The sequence below is a fragment of the Eriocheir sinensis genome, chromosome 9 (genome assembly GCF_024679095.1).
Source record: "Eriocheir sinensis breed Jianghai 21 chromosome 9, ASM2467909v1, whole genome shotgun sequence".
NCBI lineage: Eukaryota > Metazoa > Arthropoda > Malacostraca > Decapoda > Varunidae > Eriocheir > Eriocheir sinensis.
This window is the reverse complement of record NC_066517.1, coordinates 14,411,244-14,429,176: the sequence shown is the minus strand read 5'-3', so window position 1 is coordinate 14,429,176 and position 17,933 is coordinate 14,411,244. Positions and strand designations below refer to the sequence as shown.

General features: G+C 43.4%; 1 protein-coding gene across 6 annotated transcripts in view; it reads left to right on the top strand.

Moving 5' to 3' along the window:
* The window catches only part of LOC126995938 (uncharacterized), an 85,382-nt gene that overhangs the window by 10,573 nt on the left and 56,876 nt on the right, over positions 1 to 17,933 (top strand). The gene's annotated exons all lie outside the window — the stretch shown is intronic.

Sequence of the window (17,933 nt, the reverse complement as noted above, 5' to 3'; positions counted from 1 at the left end):
TTTGTTTATCTTCTCTCAGTCCAAACTTTACGACTCTGGAAAATGAGGACTTATCTATCTCGTTATCTGTCAATCTCTCTCTTACGTTTTATCTGCCTATCTGTATATCTGACTTTCACTTCCTTTCTGTCTGTATATAACGATGTCTGTATATTTCCCTTCATCTTATATTGTTTATCTGTGTTTCATTCTGTCTTTTTATCTGCTTATCTGTTTATCTAGCTATCGTCTATCGTCTGGCCGTCTGTACCTGATTGTCTGCATCTATCTATCTGTCTTTTGTCTGTCTGTGTAACTGTTTCTCTATTTATCTTTTTGTCTACCTAACTAATTATCTAACCACTTACTCTTCTGTTTGTCTACCTACTTACCTGCTTATCTACCCTTACCTAACCTACCCTTACATAACCGTACCTAACCTTACCTTATCTAACCTTCCCTAACCTAACCTAACCTAACCTAACCTTACCTTACCTTACCTTACTAAGCCAAACCTAACCTACCCTTACCTAACCGTACCTAACCTTACCTAACCTTACCTAACCTAAGCTACCCTTACCTAACCTTACCTAACCTAACCTAACCTAACCTAACCGTACCTAACCTAACCTTACCTAACCGAGCCTATCATAATTATCTACCTACCTACTTATCTACCAAACTATCTATCAACCCTCACCTATTCATGTAACCACCTACCTCTCTATCTATCTATCTATTAATCTATTTAACCGTGTATATCTATCTCTCGAACTCTCTGTGTGTCTACCTGTCTCTCTTCCTCTATATGTGTGTGTGGCTGTTTATCTGTCTGTCCGTCCATCCATTAATTCAATCAGTGGAGTGGATATGGGGCTGTCGACGTGCGTGTGGGCTCTAGACAATCAGAACGGACAGGAAGATTGATGGGGAAAATAAAGGGGATAATGTTATTTTTTACCCAGAGATAGAGTCAGTGTTAGAGAGAGGGAGCGAGAGGAAGAGAGAGGGAAAAGGGGGTTGTTTAGAGAGAGAGAGGGTGAGGGGGAAAGCATGGAGGTAGGAAAAGGGAAAGAGAGAAAGAGGGAGAGGGAAAAGGAGAGAGGAAAAGACAGATATGGGGAGAGAGAGAGAGAGAGAGAGAGAGAGAGAGAGAGAGAGAGAGAGAGAGAGAGAGAGAGAGAGAGAGAAAAGAGGGCTTGTTTAAGTGGGTGGTAGTCTTGTTTGTTTTTGTTAGTCAAAGAAAATGGGAACGGTATGCAAACTTTTAAGAGAGGAAATGTTTGTCACCTTGAGCATTAAAACCCTCTATTCCTCTTCTTCCTTTCCCCTCCTCCTCCTCCTCCTCTTCCTCCTTCATCATTTTCTCCACCCCTCCTTCCTGCCTTAAACCTATCTTCGACGTCCTCTTCATCTCCTCGTCTTCCTCCTCCTCTTCCTCCTTCATCACTTTCTCTACCCCTCCCTCCTGCCTTAAACCTATCTTCGACGTCCTCTTCATCTCCTCGTCTTCCTCCTCCTCCTCTTCCTCTTCTCCCCTTTACCTCGTTTTCCTTACCATCTACACCTCTTCCTTCCCCTCCTTCACCCACACTTCTCTGTTATCTTCTTTCTCTTTTCCTCCTCCTCATCTTTTATGCCTCCTCCTCTTCCTCCAGCTATACATACTTACTTTTTCCTTCTCCACCACTTTTTTTCTCTTTCTTTACTTTCCTCCTTTTTTCCCTCCTGTACCTCAATCTCTCTTCTTCCTTTCCCGTCTTTTATCCTTATTTCTCTCCCTCCTTTTTTCTTCTTTCCTGTCCCTTTTCTGCTTTCCTTTACTCTTCTTACAACTTTTTTTATTTCCTCTCCTCGTTATGCTGTCTTTCTTTTCCTTTTGTCACTTTCTTACCTCCCTTTCTTCCATCCCTTCTTTCCTATTCTTTATTGCGTATTTCATTTGCTTCGTTCCCTTCCTTATTCTCTTCCTCCCATTTTTTCTTCCTTCTTATCCTTCCTTCTCTTTATTCCGCCTTTCTTTCCTTCTCTCTTTATCCCCTTACTCCCATCTCTTCCTTCTCTTTATCATGTCTTTCCTTTCCTTCCCTTCTTTTCCTTCCTCCCATATATATTCCTTCCTTCTCTTTCCTTCATTCTCTCTATTCCGTCTCTCCCTTCCTCCCCATCCTTACCTCCCTTCCTTCCATCCCTTCTGGTTGTGACTCATCCTCCCTCAGGTAGTGGTTAGGCTCCTCCCCAGGGGATGCTTTGACTCCCCTGGGAGGTCCTCAAAAATAGATCAAATGCTCATCTCTTCATCCGCGGCATAAGAGATCAAACACTCTTCATCTGTGGCAAAAGGATATAAAAGTCAATTGGAGAGTCGTATACCCAGAGACGTAGCATTATTTTTTTCCTCGAGCCTCCCTTTGAAGTTCGTCGTTTTCTGTGTTCGGGTATTGCTCCGTGTATTGCCTAGAAAGATGAGGGATAATATTTTGTGTTGCTCTGAATGTGGTGAGATGGGATGACCTACCCGAGCACCGTCGTCAGTGTCTGTCTCCTTTCCGCTAACTTGCCTTTTTGTTATGTTTTGTTCCTCCGTACGATATAGTTTGGCCTCCATTTCGGGTTGTACTGTCTTCGGGCAGTCTCTAATTCACGTGTTTGTTTAGGCATAGGATGGATTAACTTGCCTTTAAACATTGTACTTTACGACATTTTGATCACTCCGGGGTTTAATTTATTGCGTGAGGTTTATGATAATTAGTATTTACAATGTGATGCGTAAATCTGTCTCTTCTTAATTTGTCTCCAATTATTGTTTCTGTTTAGAGTTACGGAAAAAGAATATTCGGAGTACTTTTTCTGGCGGTGGTATTTGTGGTGGTCATTTCTGTACTAAGTTCGTCTCTAACAAACCGTATTGGCGATCAGTTCGCAACGGGGACGCTTTACCCTTCGTTTACCAACTTTTTACAGTTTCAATGTTGTCTACCGCAGCACCGTGTGTGTAAAACACTCATTTTAAAGCTAACAGTCGAAGTAACCGCACCCTTAGAAATAATACCCATGCATCTAACATCAACTTAGATTATACTAGAGATGCTATACTGCAAAATTCAGTCATGAACGAAATGTTCAGGAGACGAAACATCTCATGTTGCCTTTAGCCAGCTGGGGGCTGTTCAGGAGGTGGATACGTACCTTCGGCATACAGCTGTCATATACAGCACACATAGACGGAAACCTTAACCTACGAGCAATGGATAAAATATATTTTTCCTGACCGTTTGACACCAAACAATATATTATATTCCAGAATCCCGAAATAGAAAATAGAACCGAATTCGAGGAAAAATACCTCGACAGTTCTCCAGGTGTCCCGTGCGGCGCTGCGTGTAAAGCCAATACCTTCTATCCATATTTCTGTTTAGGTATACGGGGATAAAATCATATGAAGCACTTTATTTTGCTGTCGTTGGTGGTCATGGCGGCGGCCTGGCCGGAGGGTCGCCCGAACTGCCCTGTGGCTGGCGACTGGGAGGACCCCCCGGCCACGGACTCATTAGTGGCGGCCGTGGCGGAGAACGCGGCCAACGAAACCGTCCTGGAGGTCACGTTCAACTCCACCGGGGAAAATTACAACGGTTCGACTCACCTGGAGGATAAGCAGACCGGGGCGCTAAAAGTCAGCGGGCGGGAGAACGACACGCTCCTGCTGCACCTCCTGTGTGTGAACGACGTCCTCTGGGTGATGCAGACGCCCCTCAACGACAGCCCGAGGATGATGAGGATGTTTGCCTTCAGACGGCGCGCGCCCCCGCCTCCGCCCGCCCTTCAGGATACATCACCAAACACTAAATCAACGACCCGTGACGCCTCCTTCCCCTCCTCCTCCTCCTCCTCCTCCTCGCAGCTCCCCGTGCCTGAGTTTATCCTCGTCAATATTTCGCTGCCCAAGAGGGAGGAGGATGATCACGTCTTGATGGGTGACTATAAACGAAGTGAAGGTCCTCCTCGGTAAACTTGCTTCCATACGGTCCTACTCTACTACGTTTTTTTGGCCTCAACGTGAAATTAACTGTGTTGTCTGAGGGTTACTTTGGAAGTTTACAGACCGTTAAATTGCTTGATAGTATATACCATTTTCTTTCTCGTTAGTTTTCAGTGTTATATGGTTCTGTGTGCGTACAAGTACCGGAAGCTCGTCATTTTAAACAGTGTCTCTTTAGGATGTTTGGGCTTTACTTGTATGGGTGTAGTTTGGGTGTAGTTTGCAATATTTTGGGTGTAGTGTGCAGTATTTTGGGTGTTAAAGTTTGCAGTAGTTTGGGTGTAGTTTGCAGTATTTTGGGTGTAGTTTGCAGTATTTTGGGTGTAGTTTGCAGTATTTTGGGTGAAGTTTGCAGTGTTTTGGGTGTAGTTTGCAGTATTTTGGGTGTAGTTTGCAGTATTTTGGGTGTAGTTTGCAGTATTTTGAGTGTAATGTGCATTATTTTGGGTGTAGTTTGCAGTATTTTGGGTGTAGTTTGCAGTATTTTGGGTGTAGTTTGCAGTATTTTGGGTGTAGTGTGCAGTATTTTGGGTGTAGTGTGCAGTATTCTAGGTGTTAAAGTTTGCAGTAGTTTGGGCGTAGTTTGCAGTATTCTAGGTGTTAAAGTTTGCAGTATTTTGGGTGTAGTTTACAGTATTTTGGGTGTAGTTGGCGGTATTTTGGGTGTAGTGTGCAGTATTTTGGGTGTAGTGTGCAGTATTTTGGGTGTAGTTTGCAATTCACCACTTTTTATTTTTATTTATCTGCATTCTTTTGAAATTCATTTATTCACGTATCGCTTGGTAATGTAGAAGAGATAAATAAAGAATAAAAATGAAATCCCCAACCTTTAAATATGTATCTTTAACTCTCACGCGCTTTCGTCCATCGCTTTTCTTATGATTAATCTGCATCCCTTTGGTATTCCTTAATTCTTGCATCTTATTCCTGGATTTGAATATAAAGGGAAAAATAGAAAGATGTAAGAAACGAGGAGAAGGTTGAAGAGAAGAACATAGGCAAGTGAATAGAAGGAAAGGGAAGAGAAGGGAAGGGAAGAGGAGGGATGGGAAGGGTAGGGAAGGGAAGGAAAGGGAAGGGAAGGGAATGGGAGGGAAGGGAGGGGGTATTAGGGAGGGGGGAAAGTAAAAAGAGAGGATATGGGTGAAGAGAAGAGCATAATCGATGGAGTAGAATGGAAGGGGGATGGTAAGAGACGGGAAGGAAAGGAAAGGAAAGGAAATTAGAGGAAAAGAAAAGAGAGGAAAGGGAAAGGAAAGGAGAGGAAAAGAAAGGAAAGGAGAGGAAACTAGAGGAGAAGAAAGGAAAGGGAAAGGGAAAGGAAAGGAGAGGAAAGTAGAGGAAAAGAAAGGAAAGGGAAAGGGAAAGGAAAGGAGATGAAATTAGAGGAAAAGAAAGGAAAGGGAAAGGAAAAGAAAGGAAATTAGAGGAAAAGGAAAGGAAAAGGAAAGGATGGGTAAGGGAAAGGGTATTGGGGAGGAAAAAAAAGTAAGCAGAGAGCTGGCAATGAAGTTGAAGTTAAAGGAAGTTAAGGGAAGGAGTACAGGGGAAAGGGAGGGAAATAAAATAAAAACAAAAAAAATTCCAGAACATTAAATAATTTCTCTTTGGCGTTCTCAGCTGAAATGCTCGACGCCTCTGGGAGCATTTATCAATAGCACGGTAATAATATGCAAATTACGAATAGCAGCTAGTTAAGAGGGAGAGGGAGAGCGAGAGAGAGAGAGGGAGAGGGAGAGAAAAAGTCATAATTATCGAGCAGCTCATTTGAATCCTGCCTTGTATTCTACTCCGCTAAAAAAAAAAAAAAATAAATAAATAAATAGGCGAGTGAGAGGGAGGATAAAAAAATGAAAGTAGGAACCGAAAAAAAAAAATAGGACGGCGTTGTTCTTTTAGGATTAATGTTTATCTTTTTTTTTTTTTGCGTGCTTATTTACGCCTTGATGGATTACGTGAGGGGGGAGGGGGAGGGGGGAGGAGGAGGAAAGGGGAACAGGAGATAGGGAGGGGAGGATGAAGTGGTAAGGATGGGGGAGTGGAACATGGAAGGGGAGAGAGGGAGTGAGAAGAGGGGAGGAGGATTGGGGTGGAGAGGAAAAGGAAAGAGAGAGGAGGTGGGAAGAGTGGTTGAATGTTCGAGAGAGAGAGAGAGAGAGAGAGAGAGAGAGAGAGAGAGAGAGAGAGAGAGATTGAGAAAGAGCAGTGCGAAGGAGAAGTGGAGAGTGAAAGATAAAGAGGAGTGATTAGCAAGAAGGTGGAGGAGAAGCAGGAGAAGAAAAGGAAAGAGGGAAGGGAGAAATCAAAAGAGAATAGGGGAAAAAATATGAAAGGGAAAGGGATGGAAAAGGTGAGGAGGAGAGGAAGGAAAAGGGAAATGATAACAAGGAGTGAAAAAGGGGAAGTAAAAAAAGTTAATGAGAGGAGGAAATGGAGAAGAAGAAAGGGGTTAAAGAAAGAGGAAGGTTATGAAGGAAAGAGGGAGGGAAGGGGTGAAAAGGGGGAAGAGGAGATGAAGGAAGCAGGGAGAGGAGAGATGGAAAAGGGAGAAGAATAAGAGCTGAAGGAAAGAAGGAGGGAAGGAGTGAAAGGGAGGGAGAGTTAACAGGGAAGAAGAAGGAGAGGAAGTGAAAAAAAGAAAATAGAGGGCGAGGAAGCAAGATAGACTTCAAAAGGAGAGGAAACTCGGAAGAGGGGAAAAGAGATACGAGAAGAATGGAAGGGAAAGGGAAGGGAAAGGAGTGTTGAGGAAGAAGAAATAGCCGAGGGAAGGCGAAAGGTAATCATGAGTCACACCTGCACACCTTTAATTAGCCCGCTTTACCACCTGTCACCTGTCTCTTTAACGCGTGACTTGGTGGCTCAGTTTCACGTGCGGAGATAATTTGTTGACGTCATGACAGGTGAACTTAGTAGAAACATCAACAAAGATACCAATAAAAAAGCTAAATACACATAAGTGTCACGATAATTAGTTCAGAGATAATAGAGATAAGTCAACAGGGTAAGCTCAGGTAACTCTCCCGCTAATTAGTTTACAGGTAGAGAGGAATAAATGAAGAAATAAGCTAAAAAAAAATCACAAATATCAATAAAAACGTAAATAAAAATCAGTAATACGAAAGAGAGTATCGAATGACCTCTCTTTTGGCCACTCTTCTAAATTCTTTTTTATAGGAACAGTGATCAGCGACTTTTTTCTCTCATAATCATTGTTTTTTTACCCTTGAGCTGCTTCCCTTACTGTAAAAAATAAGAGATAATAGAGGTAAAATAACAAGGTAAGCTCAGGTAATTTCCCCACTAATTAAAATCCGCAGGTAGAGAAAGGAATAAAGGAAGACCGAACGTACCTGAGAATTAAACTTGAAACAGTGGAGGCGAAGTAATCCGTCAAGCTGGCTGCAAGGAATAGAAAAATAAGCTGCAGCAATAAACGAACCGATGAATAAAAGGGCAAACTGAGGCAGGGAAGGGGAGGGCGGGAAAATAGAGTTTGTGGGTGAATAGAATAAATTGTGGAGGTGCGGCTGGAAAGTGAATAGCCCTTGATAGATTTACGGCCGAGTTAGATAAATAGATAGTGTGTGTGTGAGAGAGAGAAATGGAGAAAACTTGCAAATATTTACCTTGTGTTAACTCTCTCTCTCTCTCTCTCTCTCTCGTTCGTTTCCAGTTCGTTTCTCTTTCCTACAATTATTATAGTTATCTTTCTTCCACCTTTTACAATCCTCCACCACCACCGCCACCACCACCAGCACCACTATCACCAACACCACCCATGCCAAATTCCGCCCACCCGCCCACTTAATTTATGTACACTTATGAAGGTCACGCACCCATTCACCCACGCAAACGTACGTGAATTCACACACACACACACACACACACACACACACACACACACATGAAAGATGGGAAAATAAAGCAAGAGAGAGAGAGAGAGAGAGAGAGAGAGAGAGAGAGAGAGAGAGCAGGAACAGACACAGGCTTGAGGGTCGCCAACTTCCTATAGCCACATGCATGACTCAAAGAATTGGCAACTGTTATGGCCTACGCATGATTCTCTCTCTCTCTCTCTCTCTCTCTTAATCCCTTTCCCATCGATCATTCGGACCACTTTTACGTTCTCCCTCATCCTCCCTTCTCTTCCGTTTCACACGCCCAAAGCCTCATCCCACATGCCTTCCTCTCTCTCTCTCTGTGGCTCTTCCTGCTTCGTGGTCTGCTAGTTTCTCCTTATAATCGTCTGTTTATTTATATCTCTGTTACTTCCTACAATTTTCTTCCTCTTATTTCGCCTGTTCATTACTATTTTTGTTCTTGCTTATTTGGTGTTTCTTCCATTCCTACCTCTATTTGTTTTCTTCATTTTTCTTCCTTCCTGTTTTCTTCCACTTCCTATCCTCCGCTCACTCCCCCCTGTCTCTCTCTCCCTCTCTCCCTCCCTCTTTCTCCCTTTTTCTTCTCTCTTATCGCCTCTCTCCTTTTTTTTCTCTTCCTTCTGTTTATTTTTATTTATCTTCCCTCTTTCCTATTTCTCCATTTCTCTGTTCGTCTTTATATCTGTTCTTCCTTACTTGTTTCTTCTTTCCTTTTATGTCTCTTTCCTCTTCCTCCTTGTCTCTGTTTTTCCTCTTTACCGTTTTTTTTTTCCTTTTATTTCTCTATTTTTTTATCATCTTTGTTTTCTCTTTTCCCTTTCCCTCTCATTCCCAAGTTCATTAATGCATTTTTTCGCCTTTTTCGCCTCTATTTACTAGATATCGTTCTCTCATTACATCCTCGTTACTCTTGTTATTTTTTTGTGATTTTTGTTATTTTTTCTTGTGTTCTTAATTTGCGTTTTATTTTTGCGATCACTCCCTTCATTATGCTCTTTTTTTTGTGTCGTAACCACTTCTTTCTTTCTACTTCTTGTTTCTATTCTTCTATCTCGTCTCCTTCCGTCTCTCTCATCCTCCTCATCCTCTGTATTTTTCATCTTTCTCCTCTTCGCCTTCCCCTCCGTCTCCTCCTCCTACTCCTCCTCCATCCTCCTCCTTGCTACATTTCTTCTACTTCTTTTTGTTCTTTGTCTGCGTCTTCTTCCTCTTCGTCTCCTCCTCTTCAACATCATCATCTTTTTCATCACTGCATTTTTCTTAGTCTTCCTCTTCGCTTTTCTCTCCTCCTCCTCCTCCTCCTCCTCCTCCTCCTTCTCCGCCTTATCATCAGTATCATAGTAGTCATCCTCCTCCTCATCCTCCACCACCTCCTCCTCCTCCTCCTCCTCCTCCTTCTCCGCCTTATCCTCATTATCATAGTAGTCATCCTCATCCTCATCCTCCACCTCCTCCTCCTCCTCCTCCTCCTCCTCCTTTTCCTATTATTAGTTTTCTGCAGCACCGAAGATTAAGCCATCAAGAATGTAATGTTATAAGGTTTTCGTTTTTGCCGAGCTGAGTCCTTTGTTCAGTTAATTTATGTAAGCCGCGTGTATGTATGTATGTATGTGTGTATTGTACTGTATCTTTTTTTTGTCGCTCCCTTCCTTCCTTCCTTTCTTCATTTCCGTTTCTACTTTTTCTCTTTATTCCTTTATTTCTCTGCTGCAATTTCCCTTCTCTCTCTCTCTCTCTCCTTCTTCGTCACCTTATTTCTTTTTTTTTATCTTCATTTCCTTAGTCTTTCCTTCCTTCCTTCATTCATTCATTCATTTCCATTTCCACTTTTCTTCTCTATTCCATTTCTTCTTCCCCGCTATTTTTCTTTTCTCTCCCTCTTCGTTACCTCATTTTTTCACCGTTTCCTTAGTTCTTCCTCCCTTCCTTCCTTCCTTCCTTCCTTCCTTCCTTCCTTCCGTCTTTACCTCCTCCATCTTCCATTCCTACCTTTAGTTATTTTCTTCCTTTTTCTTCCTTCCACTTTTCTTCCACTTCCTATCCTCCGCTCACTCCCCCCTGTCTCTCTCCCCCTCTCTCTCTCTCTCTCTCTCTCTCTCTCTCTCTCTCTCTCTCTCTCTCTCTCTCTCTCTCTCTCTCTCTCTCTCTCTCTCTCTCTCTCTCTCTCTCTCTCTCTCTCTCTCTCTCTCTCTCTCTCTCTCTCTCTCTCTCTCTCTCTCTCTCCTCTCTCTCTCTCTCTCTCTCTCTCTCTCTCTCTCTCTCTCTCCTCTCTCTCTCGTTAGCCTAAGAGAGAGAGAGAGAGAGAGAGAGAGAGAGAGAGAGAGAGAGAGAATGTCGTGTCCGCTGCCAGAGTGGGTGACGAGGAGGCGTGTGTGAGAGAGACGGATGATTCTCTCTCTCTCTCTCTCTCTCTCTCTCTCTCTCTCTCTCTCTCTCTCTCTCTCCTTATTAGAAACCTTATACTTCTTGTCGTTATTTTCTACCCCCTCCCCCCCTCCTTTCTCTCTCTCTCTCTCTCTCTCTCTCTCTCTCTCTCTCTCTCTCTCTCTCTCTCTCTCTCTCTCTCTCTCTCTCTCTCTCTCTCTCTCTCTCTCTCTCTCTCTTTTTCTTCCTTTTATTCTATTTCCTCCTCTTATTTCCCATTCTCCTGTTTTTTTCTGTTCCGTGTTTCCCCACATTCACTTCCATCCCTTACTTCTTCTTCCTTTCTTGGTTTATCCTTTGCTCCCTTTCGTGTCCGTTGGTCGCTTTTTCGTCTTGGCAAATTGCAGAAGACGTATGGATCGGAAGAAGGAGGAGGAGGAGGAGGAGGAGGAGGAGGAAAAGGAAGGAAAAACTAGGAAGAATGTGGTGGGACGAAAGGTGTTGGGAGACGCGTGTGAAAGATGTAGGAAGAAGGAAGAGGAGGAGGAGGAGGAGGACGATAGAAAAAGAAGAGAAGATCAAAAGGAAGAGGAAAAAGAAAGCAATGGAAAAAGGAGGACGAGTGGACTGCAAGTTTGAAAGCAATAGAAAAACGTGAAAATTAAGAGCAAGCAAGAGGAAGGAAGAAGATCAAACGAGAGGAAAAAGGGAAGTGAGAGAAAGAAATGGAAAAGAGAACGAAAGAAAAGAGGAAAATAGAGAAAAATGGTAATGGAAGTCGACTGGGAAAGCTGTAACACTAAAGTGGAGGAAGAAGAGGATAAGATAGAAAGCAGAAAGGAGGAGGAGGAGGAGGAGGAGGAAGAAGTGCTCGTGTAGGAGGATAAAAAGGAGGACGGTGGTTGGAGGAGGAGGAGGAGGAGGTGGAGGAGGAGGAGGAGGAAGGGGGGCATCAAATCTGGTGGTGGCGATAGCAGTTGGCACCCCACAACAACCTCACAATAATAGTACAGTGATCAGAGGGGCGGCAAGGCAAGGGCAGGGGCAAGGGTAAGGGCGGGGAGCAGGGGGTGCGGGGCAGGGGGCAGGGGGAAAAGGGAGAGGGGGCGGAGGGTGGGGGCTGGGGGGAGGGTCGGTGTCTTTTCTGAGGTAGGGGCTGAAGGGGCGGAAAGGATGACAGGAAGGACCGCTCGGGCGTGACAGAATTAGGTGCTGAGAGGGGGGAGGGGAGGGACATCTGGAGAGAGAGAGAGAGAGAGACAGCAGCAGCTACAAGAAAGAAGCTCTTAGCATTCTCTGGCCAAGACCCACAGGTCTAATATATCTATATATATATATATATATATATATATATATATATATATATATATATATATATATATATATATATATATATATATATATATATATATATATATATATATATATATATATACGTATATATATATATATATATATATATATATATATATATTACTAAATCAGCTTCCTCGAGGCTGGGCGTTCTGTACCGTCTCCGCCAGTTCTTCTCCCCGGCACAGTTGCTGTCCATATACAGGGGCCTTGTCCGCCCTCGTATGGAGTATGCATCTCATGTGTGGGAGGCTCCACTCACAGCTCTTCTGGACAGAGTGGAGGCTAAGGCTCTTCGTCTCATCAGCTCTCCTCCTCATACTGATAGTCTTCACCTCTTAAATTCCGCCGCAATGTTGCCTCTCTTCTATCTTCTATCGATATTTCCACGCTGACTGCTCTTCTGAACTTGCTAACTGCATGCCTCCCCCCTCCCGCTGCACTCGACTTTCTACTCATGCTCATCCCTATACTGTCCAAACCCTTTATGCAAGGGTTAACCAGCATCTTCACTCTTTCATCCCTCACGCTGGTAAACTCTGGAACAATCTTCCTTCATCTGTATTTCCTCCTGCCTACGACTTGAATTCTTTCAAGAGGAGGTATCAGGACACCTCTCCTCCCGAAACTGACCTATCTTTCAGCCACCTCTGTGGATTCTTTTTACGAGCAGCGAGTAGCGGGCTTTTTTTTGTTATTAAGGTTTACTCTTGTTGTGCCCTTGAACTGTCTCCTTGGCTGTAAAAAATATACATATATAAAAAAAAATATATATATATATATATATATATATATATATATATATATATATATATATATATATATATATATATATATATATATATATATATATATATATAGATATATATATATATCATGCAGGCCAACATACAGATATACACGTGTACGAAGGTAAATAGATGGGCAACAGAGATAAAGAGTTACGAGAATTGCCTTGGCATTATCATCAGTGTGGGAACGTCAGCGGAAATGGTGGAGCAATAACAAGATACAAGAGGCACCCTTCTCCCCCCACCCCCCCACGACCCCGTGCGCGGCGGCGGCGACTGACTACTTATGATTAGCAGTAACAAGCTACCGGCGACTCTTCGCTGACACAGGCAAAGACGACCACTCCTCCTACCGCTTACCACCCAGCCCTGCCACGCCACGACTTGTACTCGCCACCCAAACACCACCACCACTACCACCACCAACTTCAGCCAACAGTTACCCACAACCACCACCAAACCCAAGCTGCACCCAACCACCCTCCAGCCTCCTGTCTACAGGCATCCTCCACCTCACCAGAGTAACCACCCTCATCCACCACCACCACCACCTGCCTCAGCCTTGCCTCGCCCCGCCGCTCCTGGGCCACGCCGTAAATTCAAGTTAATCGTTTGTAGATACGCATTATGGCTGCCGTATATCCTTCCCGTTAGCTGCGGTGCCTCGGAGCTGCCCGGCTCGCGTGATGGCGGATAAATATTGTTCAGGATTAATAATGTTTGACGGGAATACAGGAAGGCAGAGAAGAGGAAAGGAGAGAGAGAAGGGTGGTGATGGAGGTGGTCCGAAGTTAACTATGCTCTTTTTTTCTCTCTTTCCGTAGATGTTGTAGAGAAGAGATTGCGCTTTCCGTTTTCTTTGCTGCTTTTCTTGGGGTACTACTATTATTCTTATTTGTATTGCTGGCATTACTTTATTGTTATTGCCATCGTTATTGTTCCGTTTGTTATTACTGTTTATCGCATTGATTGTAGTAGTAGCAGTAGTAGTAGTAGTAGTAGTAGTAGTAGTAGAGGTTATTATTGGAACAAGGAAAGCAATAACAAGTCTATGATGATGCATTTTGAGAGAGAGAGAGAGAGAGAGAGAGAGAGAGAGAGAGAGAGAGAGAGGAAATTAATGAAGAGGTGGCTGTTGTGATTGTATTCCCATCTCACTCGGGGTCATGAATCCTTGTCACGCTTGTTGATTTAGTGCGTCTCGTGTGGTGCTGATTGTGGTGGCGGTGGTGGTGGTGGTGGTGACAATAACAGTGGTGATATAGTGAGCTTATTACTGTTATATATTGTCCCTTTAGTTTCCTCTATGGCACCTCTACCTCTTTTCCTTCTCCTTTATCACCTCCTCCTCCTCCTCCTCCTCCTCCTCTTCCTCCTCCTTGCCCACCCAACTCTTCCTCACGTACGCTATATTTCCTCTCATAAGTTTCTTCAGTACACGGCCTGAACATGTATTATACCACCTCATAATACACTCTCTCTCTCTCTCTCTCTCTCTCTCTCTCTCTCTCTCTCTCTCTCTCGTCTTCATCTCCTCCTTTTAGCTTCTTGTTAGCTTTTGTTTATCTTTTCCTCTTTCTTTTATCTCCTTTATCAGCTTATTTCCTAACCCTATTTGAGTTTCTATGTCTTTTCTTTCTTAACTCTCTCTCTCTCTCTCTCTCTCTCTCTCTCTCTCTCTCTCTCTCTCTCTCTCTCTCTCTCTCTCATCAACACACCGCTTCATTTTTTCCCACACTTAGTACACGACGCGTCCGATTCGTGTTTCGCCGCCGCCGCCGCTTTGTTCGCGTCCCCAAAATCGTTTATTGCACATGTAAGATGAGTCTTAACCAATCACGGGCGGGTATTGGCTACCGCGCCGTCCAATCATGTTACGTGAATTCACCTTTGATTGTTATTTCTGCCAGTCCCGTATCTCTCTCTCCTCCTCCCTCTCTCGCTCTCCTTCTCCCCTTCCGTCCTGCGTGCCTCCTTCCAATCACTCCCGCTGGCCGACCTCCTCCTGGGCTTCTTCGGTGCTCTACGTTTCTCCTTTGTTATTGTTTGTTTGTTATTGTTTTCGTGGGGTAGACGTGGGTGTAGTACTACGGGTGTGTGGATCGACTTTACTTACATTTTTTTCAAGTTTCATAACATTTCTACAGTTATTTGGAGAACGTAAAGGTATAAGAGGAAGGACGGAGGAATTTGGAAAGGAAGAAGTGGGTCAAGTTTAGGCTTTAGAATCGTACGGCAAAAGAAAAAAAATAGAATACAAACATCACAATACCTCTGAACAAAACTGAATACCTGTAAAATAGGAGTGTGGTCAAGAGGTGAACGAAACAAAAGAAAATATAACGTTAATTAAGGACTTGGACAGGAAGGTGTGGGGCATTAGGCTATGGAATCGTGAGACAAGAGAAGGAAAAACAGAATACCTGGAATATATCGAACACAGTACCTCTGAACAAAACAGAATAGGTAAAATACAGAAGTGTGGTCAAGGGGCGAACGAAACAAAGGAAAATAACCGGTTAATTAAGACCGTGAAAGGAAAGGTAATCAAATATTTCCAGATAATGGGAAACTATTGTGTGAGTGAGAGGCGTGAGAGGGGAGAGGGTTTGGGTGCGTGAGAATACTGCGGACATGAATAAGGATAAGGCGGGGACGAAAAAATAAGGCGCCCTGAAAAAGTAGATAGAAAGAACACTCGTCAAATAGGAGAACGGGAACGTCAGGCAGAATAAGGTTGGTGATATTGCAGTTTAATATTCTGGTTGAGCTGAGACGAAAAGATAAAATGTAGTCCTCAAAATAGAAATAGATAGCAAGAGCGTTCGTCAAATAGGAGAATGGGAGCGTCATGCAGAAATAGGATGATGATATTGCAGTTTAATATTCTGGTTGAGCTGAGACGAAAAGATAAAATGTAGTCCTCAAAATAGAAATAGATAGCAAGAGCGTTCGTCAAATAGGAGAATGGGAGCGTCATGCAGAATAAGGTTGGTGATATTGCAGTTTAATATTCTGGTTGAGCTGAGACGGACAGATAAAAAGGAGTCTTCAAAATAGAAATAGATAGAAAGAACACTCGTCAATTAGTTTTTTATTTATTTATTTTTTTTTTTATTTTTTTTTTTTTTTTACGTTGCTGCCTATTGCGCCGGTAGGTCTTCAGGACAGCATGTGGGTAGTTTTAAGCCACTCGGCGGTGACTAAAAAATCCGAGGTGGTAGCGTGGGGATTCGAACCCGCGTCGTCCATCACGCGGTGAATGTGGGCCCAGTACGCTACCAGTTCAGCCACCGCCTACCCTACCTAGAATGGTGATGCGACAGTTTATTTTTTCTGGGTACAGTGAGATGGTCAAATAAACAGGAGCCTTCATAAATAGTAGATAGGGAGAGCCTTCATCAAATAGGGAAATGGGAGAGTCATTCAGAAAGAGTGGATTAGGAAAGTAATACAGAAATATGATGGTGATGAATAATGATACTGAATTAAAAAGTTGTGAAGCTAAATGGTTATGGAGTTAAGGAGTTAAAGAATTATGGATTACGTGAGACAAGGAAAGGGAAGGAAGGCCAGGAGACAATTAAAAGAAGACAAAAAAAGACACCTTAAAAAAAGTAAAGAGGAAGAAGTAGAGGGATCGTCAAATAGGGGAATTGGAGAGTCACGCAGAAATATGAAGCTGATTTGACAGTTTATTATTCCGGGTGAGTGGAGAGACGAGGAAGAGGGAGGAAGGTTGGCCGGACAATTAAAAGAAGACAAAAAAAAAGGCGTATGTAAAAAGTAAAGAGAGAGAAGTAAAGGAATCGTCAAATAGGGGAATTGGAGAGTCACGCAGAAATATGAAGCTGATATGACAGTTTATTATTCCGGGTGAGTGGAGAGACGAGGAAGACGGAGGAAGGCTGGGAGGACAATTAAAAGAAGACAAAAAAAAGGCGTCTGTAAAAAGTAAAGAGAGAGAAGCAGAGGAATCGTCAAATAGGGGAATTGGAGAGTCGTGCAGAAATATGAAGCTGATATGACAGTTTATTATTCCGGGTGAGTGGAGAGACGAGGAAGAGGGAGGAAGGCTGGGCGGACAATTATCTGTGAGTGAAATGTGGAAGTTAATTAGCAAGTTTAAATAAGGGAGGGCGACGAGGGTGAGCAAGATACACACACAACTTATTGAGCAGGGAGGAGAGAGAGGGGGACTTACTAAGCGCTTGCAGACTATTTAAAAAGCGACGGACCAGGAGCGCAGTGCCTTAAGACCGGTGCGGAGAAACTAATGACCTACTGTATTAAAAAGCGGATGTAGTTGATGTAGTGACTAATGGAGTGTTGGCTTGTCCGGCGCGGGGAAGCGTTATCGAGGGGCTCAGCTTGACAAATGTTATGGTTAGCGATGAGGAAGGGTGTCTGGCAGGGAAAAAAGGTGGTACAGGTAAGAATTTTGTCCCTAGACTCATTAACAAGGAGTGTAGGGGAATGGATGTTGTTTTGTGAGCATTCCTGTATCTTGGGTAAGTGAATTAAAGAGTTACCGATAAGGAAGGCGTTGTGAAGGTTTGCTATACGTTCTTTTAAAGGAAGCGGAGTATATCGAGGAGGTAAAACACTTGTGGCAGAGTAACTTAAGCACATAGACGGCAGGACATGATATTGTAAAGAGTGTTCTGCTTGACAAATGTTATGGCTGGCGATGAGCAAGGGTGTCTGACGGAGGGAAAAGGTTGTGCAAGTAAGAATTTTTTAGCCCATAAATTTATTAACAAGGAGAGTGGGAGAGCAGATATTGTTCTGTAAGCATTTCTGTATCTTGGGAAAGTGAATTAGGTTAAAGTTAAAGAATTCTGAAGTTAAAATGTTATATAGTTAATGGGTTATGGAGTTAAGGAGTTAGAGAGTTATGGAAGACGTTGTGCTGGCATGATACACATTCTTTTGAGGGAAACGGAGTAGCCTAGAGCGAAGGGGTAAAACAATTGACCCCTCTTTCGGCCACCTCCTTGAATTCTTTTTAGGAGCAGCGAGTAGCGGGCTTTTTTTTTATTATTGTTTCCTTTTTGTGCCCTTGAGCTGTCTCCTTTGTTGTAAAAAAGAAAGTCTTGAAAGAAAGAGAGTAAGTTAGGCACGTATTATAAAGGGATTCTGATCATAAACGTAACACAAACATACGTATAGAAAGAATAAAGAGGAGAGGAAAGGCGAGAACAACAACGTGAAAATAGCCAAGAGCGGTACGGGGTGGGAAAATACCGAAGACATAGAAAAGGACTGCGCAGGAGAGCGAAAAAGGGAAATAACGAAAGTCAGGAACCAGGCGAAAGAGAGAGACTGGAGTGGCGGAATTTTGCCGGAGGGAAGACCTAGGCGTGCGCGATGTTTTGGCCTGCGAGCCGCGGTAGGACTTCTCAGCATCGCGGCGCCAAGGTGACTGAGGTGTTGTGTGTTGGATCACGTCAGGGTCGGTGGTGACGTCACGCGAGGGGTTAATGAAGGTGCAGTATTATACATATTATTTTCGAGGTAATT